Genomic DNA, 10,489 nt, shown 5'->3' on the forward strand with positions numbered 1-10,489 from the left:
TTCCGATTTCATTTAAAAGCTTCACAAACTTTAAAAGCAGATGGCACACATGCGTGCATGCACACACACATACACATACACAATCACAATAGAGTTCAAAATTTATTATACCTACACTTAACTAAGAAGTATTTATACAAGAGTTTTGATTTATTTCTTCATTATTTATAAATTTGTTTTATCCCTTCCCTGTTTTTTATGCTTCTCAGTGATTACACTTTCCTGGAGTTATAGGAATCTTGCTAGACTTGAAACTAAGAATGGAATTTCAGAGCAGCTGAGTTTACAGATTTCGGGTTATCAGCCACTTGATTTTTGATGGGCATATAGGATCTTAGTGGATCTCTTCGAGGTTAGTTCAGTCCTGGGCTTATGTTTACTGCCCTGAGTTTTTTTTTTTTTCTTGAGAGTCAAGGTTCCGTTGCTATGTCAGTGAGTCCTTGGAAGCCTCTGTCCTGTACTAGCAATGTAGAGCACGCTATGATCTTCCATGTCCTTCAAATCTTGGTCCCAGACAGTGAACCTTTACTTTGTGATGACTTAGTTTCTCAGTATTTTTTAATAAACACATCCAGCATTCTTAATCTAGGGCAGCAGATTCTCTTTTTGGGATTGCTGCCTCATGCATCAGCTTCCAACACACTGCTGGAGTCTACTGGCTATTATGTGTGTCCATAGGAGCAGATGACTTTTTGGTCCATCAAGAAAACTCTAAAACTTTTCTTGAGCTATTTGACTTAAAATTCAATGTAGCTGTTTCTTTCTATTACTGAGAATAAATATGTATATATATTAAAATGTACATCAAATAAAAATTAACATCTATATGTCAAACCTCTAACCTACCTATTAAAAATATTTTTAAAAATTGCCCTTCTGTTTGTTATTTAATGACCTTTTTGTATACCTTACTTGTCCATTGTTGAGTACTGTTATGGACTCAAAGCTTTTCATAGATATAAGTTATTCCATTGAACTAGAATATTCTTACTGCTCAAATTATGGCAATGTGGCTATCCCCTTCCTAGTCTTTTCAGCATTACTTTTGAGACATTTCTGAAAGTTTCTTGTTTAAAGGCAACAAGCTATTCCATACCCATATTGATTTTTCTCTACCATTAGCTAAGATTTTAGTTCCTGAGAAGCCCTGATTCCTATTAGTAGAAAATAGCACCGGGATTGCATATCGGTTTTTTCTCCATGAATGGGATGGTAATAGACAAATTCATGTGACTTTTGGCCACTGTAATGGAAGTGCTGGAAAAGGATGTATTTTCAGATCATAAATTTTCATTATCATTTTCTAATATAAGTGCTAATATTATCTATTGTAAATTTTTATTTAATATTATTTTAAAATTTTACTTTTCTACACTATGTTCTCTTGGATTACCAACTCAAACTGTGATCACACTCCTTTCTCATTTATTTGCCTTAGATGATTTATTGATCATCATTTTGTCGTTCTTTTATTGACAATCATAAGACAGGATCCAAATGGTTCTCAAAGTAAAATCACCAGGACAGTGTGTTAAAACACAGGTCGCTGGGCCTGACTTCCAAGCTTCTTATCATTAGGTCAGGGGCGTGGCTGGAAAATGTGCACATCTCAAATCCCAGGTGGGGCTGATGCTGATAGCTATCAGACCACACCTGGACTAAGAAACAGACAATAAGGTTTGCTGGCTAAGTAGAGCTAGCCTTTGAGTCTTGAACTCTGAGGCTATTAGTTAAGTTGAAGATTAAGTAAGAAAAAGTTTCAAGTCACAACTTTTAGAAAGACAAGTCTTTGGATTACAAAAATTGGAATTATCATTGTGAATATTGCATCTTCAGCCACGTCTGCCATTTATTCCTGGTTCCTCTCTCTTCAGGCAACTCTGCTTATCAGCTATAGATCTCAAAGACTGAAGTGCAGAGAGATCTGAAAACCTCAATTTTAACAAATTGGCAGATTTTCATAATTCATGTAGAAAATTATTTTATCATATATAAACACCAATGAAATGTCTTCCAAAAAATTCTTTAAAGGGGGAAAGAATTCACACAAAGGAATTTTATATCTTTAAAACAGACCGTAAGTCTTGATTTTATTTTAACATCAAAGTGTACACCTTGTTTCCCTTTACCTGACATCTGTAATAGCAGAAAGTCTATCTTCCTAAGTGTTTAAGCAAGTGCTAGGTATGCTGTCACTTCAAGATGAATAATAAACAGCCATAATAAATGGATGTTGTGGGTGACATTAATAAGACATTTGCAATCCTGCAGGAAGAATCATGCTGGAAGATAAATAGATGCATTTATTTATACTATTGTTAGGAACTTGAACTTCTGACACACAGAGCAGGTGTTCGGTCTATTTTGGAGCTACCTGACAAAACTCCTTTGTTTATTTATTCCTCTATCTGCTCCCCAAATGTTCCTTAAGGTTCTGCCTTCTCTCTTTGTTCCTTGACCTCTGAATTTTTCTATCAGTGAATTTGTCCACACAATTTATTATGTTTATAGGGGATGATTTCATGGTCCAACCTCCCCCAGCCCCCGCCCCCCCAAAATAAAGAAACCCTGAATTTTCATTTTCAACTGATCGCAGGAAAATCTTTATCCAGGTGGCCTTCCTATAACTAAAACCACCTGCCTGCAGCAGCACTCAGTGCTTCCTCTTCCCAACCCAGCTTATCCTTATTTTCTTTTCTGCCTGAATATAAGCCACATTATTTGCTTCGCTAAAATCTCCCTCTGTATCATCTCTGACACTCACAAGATTCAGCCTCTAGTTTGTCTCTGACGTTGATATCTTTATTTCATCTTCTGCTGACAAAACCATATCTTAGGCACCCAATGCTGCCTTTCAAATGATCGTTAAAGCCTTTTAAATGATTTTCTCATTTTCAGTCTCTCTCCACTGCAATCCATCTTAAATATCACTGTAACACAAATTTTCCCCCAAGATCATGTTGTTGTTTATGACATGTCCTGGTCTAGAATCTTTCGTGACTGCCAGGATATAGTCAGATGTGTTCAAACTCTTTGTCATGCCATTCCAGATTTTCTAGTGTAAAGCCCAACTTACTATTCTCTATTCATTATGAACGCTCTCATTCCTTTAGTGTAATATCAGTCTTTCAACGTGCCTTCAAATTTAATCTTTTATTTGTGTTACTCCTTTTTCATATCATCTCCTTTTTCTACCTATTGATCCAACACTTTTTAAAATGCATAATAAATTCTATTTTCCTATAGAGCATTGGTTGGCATGAACCAAGCAATGTTACCTTTTCTTCTTTTTAATGTCTACATTACTTTATGGTGCTTTCACTTCAGACTTGTGTCTGTATCTGGTCGTTTTGATCATGTGGACCATTATTTGTTGGATCCTGAATGACCAAATCCTGTTGTATATCTCTATGGAAAATATTGAGGAAGACATTCCTGGCAAATGCATGCTGTTTATAATCCATTAACTATTTGAGAGAGAACCTTCTCTTGGCCAGGCACTGTGCCAGGCATTGGGCCCATATTTCTTTAGGCTCTCATCGAGCTTATGTTCTAGAAGAAAGAAATAAGAAATAAACCAATATGGATTGTGAGTTTTACTAATAAGAAAATAAAACAGAGTGGTGTTAAAGAACATTGTGGGTTGTTAGGGAGTTGTGTGTAGTTAGGGAGAGTTTCTCTGATTAAATGACACTTATATTTAGACCTTAAAAAAATAAGATAAAGCCAGCCAGGCAGAGGAATGGGGGAAAGTGTTCTAAACTGAGGAAGAGCATGTGAAAGGCCATGAGGCAGGAATGAGCTTGGTATATTTAAGGAGATGAATGACTAGTTAATGGAGTATAGATATAAATGATAGTTGTATGAAATGAGATTGAAATAGAGGGGAGTTAGAGCATGCTGGGCTTTGTAGAGTAGGGGAGAGAATTTGGATTTGATGAGAGAATATAAAAAGGAATTTAAAAGATAATACTGTATGGGAATGGAGTTATAGTGGCATAAAAGAAGAAGTAAGCAGGCTGTTTGTTATTCTAAGGTGTTAACTCAAAGATGTTATTTGAAAACTCTTGGTTTGGTGAGTAGCTGGCCTAGAGCTGGGTCTCAAAAATTTCTTTTGCTTTGTGGTCTAGGTCAAAAGCAAGTCAAATTACCACCTTGGCCTCTTTCCCCATTGGTCACACCTTAGTTTAGCCCCTGATCTCTTATGAGTCCTATGGCAAGAAAAGGCAGGAAAGAATAAACTCAAAGAGAAATATCTCAAAAGAGCTCAAGGACCATTTTACTTTACCAGTGACATAGGGAAACTTTCAAAAGAGGTATATTCTAAAAGAGAGTACATCCAAAGAGTCCAGGCTATGTGGGACTTTTAGTTATTAATTTTTTGCTCATAATACTGTACCTTCTATAATTACCCCAAAGCTCCATGCTCTATTCACAAGACCAAATTGTGATGTTGGCCTGTGTCCCATGTCAGCATCCCCTCTTAGAGATGGAGAAAAGAGGGTCTTGAGCTCTTTATAAAGGCATTCAATTTTTTATTTCTCTTTTAGAAATGGCATGTATATAATTTAATAAGGTGAAAATATATAATTGCTAAACTGAGTGAAGTATTTTATAAGCCACTGTCTTTAATCAGAGACTCAGAGGTAGTCATACTCCAAAGTTTTTATACCATTATTATCTTCCTTTTGTATTTTTGCTGAAACCAACACAGTCCACATCATTTTTTTTTTCTACAGGTGACTAACTGTTGTGTAACTTACTGGAGTAATTTCTTTTCAAATTTTAAAAGATATAAACATTATTTGGCAACATCTCTCATTTTTTTCAGAATTTACCTCTTTATGCCTTTTTAGTCTTTACTTAGTCTGAGTCTCATAAAAGCCGACTCTATCTGACTAATCAGATGAGATTATTCGTTTGTTGATGAACAACAATAATGTAATATTTCGTGTTTCTCAAATTTAAAAAAAAGGTTTTTTTCAGCCATCATGGCCTTAAAATAAGGAATAGTTAATGAATCGTTATATTATCTGACATAACATCTTTACTTTGCTTCGACAACATTCTAGTTCCTATGCTAGAATCAGAAATGAATGAGGAATAGTCTATGACTTAAAAAAAAAATCATAGTCTTAATACCAGTACAATCTCAGGGAAGTTATTTTTAAAAAAATATTATCCAGTACTTAACTTTTCTCTGTAGAGTTGCTGCCAAATGATGCTTCAGCTTCCCTTAGAAATCTTCAGTTTCAGTAAACTCATTATCATCCATGGCAATTGGTGCCATCTCTGGGGAATGCATCCGTATTATCAGGTAAAAATTTGTGTCTCTGTGAGTTTACCCATGAATCTTAATTCTAATGCAGGAAATTCAAATTCAAATGCCTACAGAGGCTTGGCAGATAATGCACATAAGTTAAGGATTCACATATTAAAATTAAAAAGTTCCAGTATTGTAATAAGTTTTATCTGGTATGTGGCCACGATGTAGCGAATACCACAGGGAACGGTAGAGACTATGGTAAATTGAAGAGTATGCCACTTTTCAGCTCTCATTTATTGTTTCTCTGGAGAAATGTGTGCCAGATATTCTGATTTTTTTTTTTCAAAGAAAACAGAATAAGGAATTTTTATGTGGCTTCTCCTAACTTTTAAATTGGCAACCATTTCAAAACCTTTAAAGCACTGTGGGCCAACATTCTGAGAACCAAATAACATATCTACAGAGAGATTTGGCCTATGAAGCACTACTTTTCAACTTTTGTTCTAAGCCCCACAGCTGTAAGGAAGGAATGCAAATTCTCTTTCACTTGACAGCCCATCAAGTTCGAAGACAGCAATCGCCGTCTCCCATCACCTCACTTTTTCCATAATTTCTTTCTCCATTTAAGCAGCACTTCAGCCAAAATCACATGATATTCTTGACCTAATCAACAAACACCTGCCATTAAATAATTGTGATTAGGTAACATCCAATAAGAATTATGAAAAATTTCAAGGTCGATACTTACAAAACCTTTGCCAGACTATGTTTCTTACCTATATAAAAAGTTACTCTTCCTGAAGACAATAAGAACTCCAATATGAATCCAAATATTATCAAATGGTGGAAATTTCAGGTCGATATGGAAAATATTTGGGAAAGGTTTCCTCAAATCACTCACCAATTCTATCTACATATGCCTTTAATTATTTAAAACGCCTACTCCAGTGTCTGCTTCTTATAATAGGTAATCGATAAATGTTTGTTCCTGTGTTAATTATTCTCCATTTGCGTCGCTGTCTAGATGTATTCTTTGCCCTTATGTTCCCTGACTTGTGACATGGAAGGCTGATTCCTCTAGGAAGGGCCACCACTCTCAGGCTCCTTTCCCAAATGCCTTCCAGTAGGGTTTGGCATCAGTAAGATATCAAAGAGCAGGAGAGAGAGGTCAGGCTATTTCTTCCATGTCCCTTCTCTGCTTCAAAGGCCCATCTCTGACAGTAGCTGTGCCTCTGTGTGATCTCAGCTTCTAACAGAGACTCCCCTCACCCCTTGCCCATTTATTTAAGCCCTGAAGATGCCCTTCACCCCAGAACACAGACTCTGTGACACAGACTTATTTGCTGTGGGTGCTGCCAGGGATCGGGGTCCGCATCTGGTCCCCCACAGCAAATAGGCTCATCTGCCATCTCTAGCAACTTCAATTATGGCCTCTGAAAATGCAGAAACCATAACTCTTCCTAGTTCCTGAATCAGACCTGACCTCCTGGGATGTTTCAGAAGACTTATGATCTTGAAGAGATGTCCACCGAACTCAATCTTTACTATAATTTCTGTACTTTGGGGTCTGCTCTTATATATTTTCAGTTCATGCCTAGGTGGAGACCTCTATACATTGTGTAAACTTTCCAGAACCATATCCCTACAACCTCACGTGGCTTCATGGATTCTGGATTTAAGCTTCTTAGATGCTGGAATTTGGTTCTCTGCCACATAATGTTTTAGTCTCTCTGGCTTAGGCCACACCCAATATTTTTCTTCCCTCTCCCTTATGTTCTTCAATTAAAGTCTATCCATTGCTTGATGAAGAATCTGAACCAGTTATAACAGGTCACCTTATGCAAACAAAAAATTTATGAGTATTAAATGTCAGGGACCAATAAATAGAACTACAGCCAGTCCTGCATTTGTAAAATCCACTAACAAGTAATTAGAGAGAGAAGAGTAGAGTTTTATGTTTAGAAATTCAAAACATCTCTGAGCAAAATGCATTTTCAAAACAATATGGGTTTTTAAATCTGCACTAATAATTTTAATATGGTCTTATCTTTAAAGCACTTTCTAAGTACCAATTCTCCCAGCATGCTTCTGAAGTATGTATCATTACCATAGGTGTGTATCCGCCTGGGTTATTTTTAAAACAAATTAGTATAGTGAATAAGCATTGTGTTTTACCTCAATATTTAAATTGGATTTTGGGGGGCATCATTTAAAACTACAGACACAAAGCAATTAAAGTTTTATTCATTGGGTTAAGATAGAATAGGCTATATGTATACATCTCATAATGTTGGAGGCAATGTCCATTTCTTTTGTGTTGTATGTTCCTACAGAGTGCTTTCCTAGAGCAGGGATTCTCAACTAGCAAAAATTCTGTCCCCCACGGACTATTGGCAATGTCCAGAGATATTTTTGATTGTCACGGTGATGAGGAGAAGAGGCACTATGCTACTGATATCCAATGGGTAGAGATCAGGGGTGCTTCTCAATATCCTACAATGATTAAGACATTTTCCAAAACAAAGAATAATCTAGTCCAAAATGTCGATAATGCCAAGATGGAGAAACCCTGCCCTAGAGAGAAAAAGATTCTTATTTGCCAGTTCTGTGTCCTGTCTGATCCTATCCCTCTCTGAACTCCAGACTAGAGCTACCATCTTACTAACTTAAGGGCATTTCAACTAACAGGAATTTTTGCTTAGAATTTCTTCAGCCCTACTATGTAGTCACTATGCACATGATGCTGTCTCCATAGAAGAATGGAAAACTGGAGTGTTCTTCGGGATAGCCTAATCAAAACAGATGTGCGTTTAGGAGAGAAAATTTTTATTTGAAACCAAAACTGATTGTAGATGCATTTCCTGCTAAGAGAAAAGGGAACGGGGTGAGAATAGATGGTGACAGCAGAATTCTTGTCATTGGGAAAGTAAATTCCTATACTGCTCTCTTCAATTTACAATGACACATTGAGGAGAGAGACAGGTGAGCCTATACTTTTAAAGTCTATCAATTCTTCTGGGTTGCTGAAGGTGAAGATCTGGGTAGATGACCCTTTTGTTTAACTGAGGACACCAGTGAGTGTTGGGATTACACAGGGAGGCCGAGTGAGGTTAACTTGTTCAGTATTATAGAATAGGGGTTGGTTTTCTGGGTGAGGAAGCCCAAGGCTGAGAGATTAGGAAAATAAGAAAGCTAGAAAAGGTGTAGAAAGTCTAGAGGAAGAGGAAGAACACCAAGCATTAGAGTAGGAGACTAGAAAAGGTTGAGAAAAGTGACTAGTGGGGGAAAAGTGACTCCCTACAACTTGGGACTCTACATGGCTTTAAACGAAAGTGTGTCTAACATTAAGTCAATTCAAGTAATTTGTTTCTTCTGTGCTACAAATACGTCTATAACCTCAATCTTTTCATATGTTCCAATCGATGGTTCTTTATATCTACTGTTCATCAGAATCACCTGTAGAGATTTAAAAGGAACAGATCCTGGGCCCCATCCCAAGAACTTTGATTTCAGTTAACCTGGGATGAAGTCTAGGCATTGGAATTAAAAAAAAAATGATCCTTATTATTTGGGGTTAAGTGGTAGTATCCTGGAAAACCCATGTGTAAATGCAAACACTTCCAAAAGAAATGAAGACATTTGGTCACTGACACTCTGTGTGAATTGGGTAGGCATGTTTTCATTAGAACATATCTATGAGTAACATGGGGCCAAAAGAGAATAGAAGACAGATAAATGTGGGCGGGGGGAGGGTGAGGGTAAAGGTTTGACTTGGAATCTGGGCACTGCTGAGGATGGCAGGCTTGGAGATAATGGCACACTGTAGGGGAAGGCCCTCTACAGGTAGACTTTGGAGGGCATTTGTGCCCAGAGTTCTTCTGATCAGCTTCCCACCTCACATCACCATTCTTAAAACAGGCCTTTTTCCTTGAAGCCTCTATCCGAGCCTCAGTTATAATAACCTCTTAAGGGACCCCAATTCTACTCCAACATTGAAATCTATTTTTCTGTGTTCTTGCCAATTCTTCTGTAAATGATTGTAAAAATTACTATCAATAAATATTGGGGACTGATTAAGAACCACTGTGTTTTATTTTTATATTACTTTATAACAGAAATAACATTAAAAATACAAACTGCATTGTTTATTGTCACAGATTGGTTCTGTAAGAAGCTGCTGAGATGGATGTGTGTAGGGACCAATACCTATGAAAGGAGGAAGCAGCAGAAACCGGTAGAGGGAGAAGTTGAGCTGCAGTACAGTCCCCACAGATCCTTGACCAACCTCAAGGGGAGCTCTGGGGCCAGTATTGGCTGCCAGGATGCCCTGCATTGGGTAAAAATGGTGGGCTTTTATACCTTAACCTTTCATATTCACCCAATGGGGGCTGCTCCTGGAAGACTATTACCTATCACCCAATGGGGGCTGCTCCTGGAAGACATTAAAGGAGTTGACAGTTGGTTTGTGCTGACTGTATCCCCTCCAGCTGGGCAGCAATTCTTTCCTTAGTAGGGGATGTGGACGTACATTTAGATCTGGTTTGCTAATATTCTGTTGAAGAATTTCCCATGGGTTCGAGAGAGATATTTATCTTTAGTTTCTCTGTCCTCACCCCCGGGATCTTGCCACCTCACCTCTCTCTCTCCTATCTCTCTCTCTCGCTCTCTCTCTCTCTCTCTCTCTGTCTGGCTTTGCTATCAGGAAAATAGTGGCTTCATAAAATGTGTTTGTGTTTCCTTCTCTTCGATTTCGTTGAGCAGACTATGTAAAATTGGTGTTAATTCTTCTTTAAATGTCTGGTAAAACTCTTAAGTGAAAACCTCTGGCCCTGGAGATTTTTTATTTAGGAGATTTTAAATTACAATCTCAAATTCTTTGGTGGTTATAGGCCTACCCAGATTGTCTATTTAACATTGGTTGATTTTTTTTTTGTAGTTTGTATTTTTGAGCAATTTATCCATTGCTTGTAATTGTCAAATTTATGAGCATTAAATTGTTCATAATATTCCCCTATTATATTTTTAATGCTGTTAGATCTATAGTTATATTCCCTAATTCATGATATTGGTGATTTGTGCCTTCTGTCTCTCTCTCTTTCTCATTCTCTTTCATTTGTTATTCTTTCTAAGGATTTAGCAGTTTTACTATTTTTTTCTGAAAAAAGTTTTTTTATTCATTGATTTTCTTTACTGTTTTTTTACTTTTATTTTTTATTTTTTATT

Source organism: Pteropus alecto, unplaced genomic scaffold (assembly GCF_000325575.1).
Source record: "Pteropus alecto unplaced genomic scaffold, ASM32557v1 scaffold10, whole genome shotgun sequence".
Classification (NCBI taxonomy): Eukaryota; Metazoa; Chordata; class Mammalia; order Chiroptera; family Pteropodidae; genus Pteropus; species Pteropus alecto.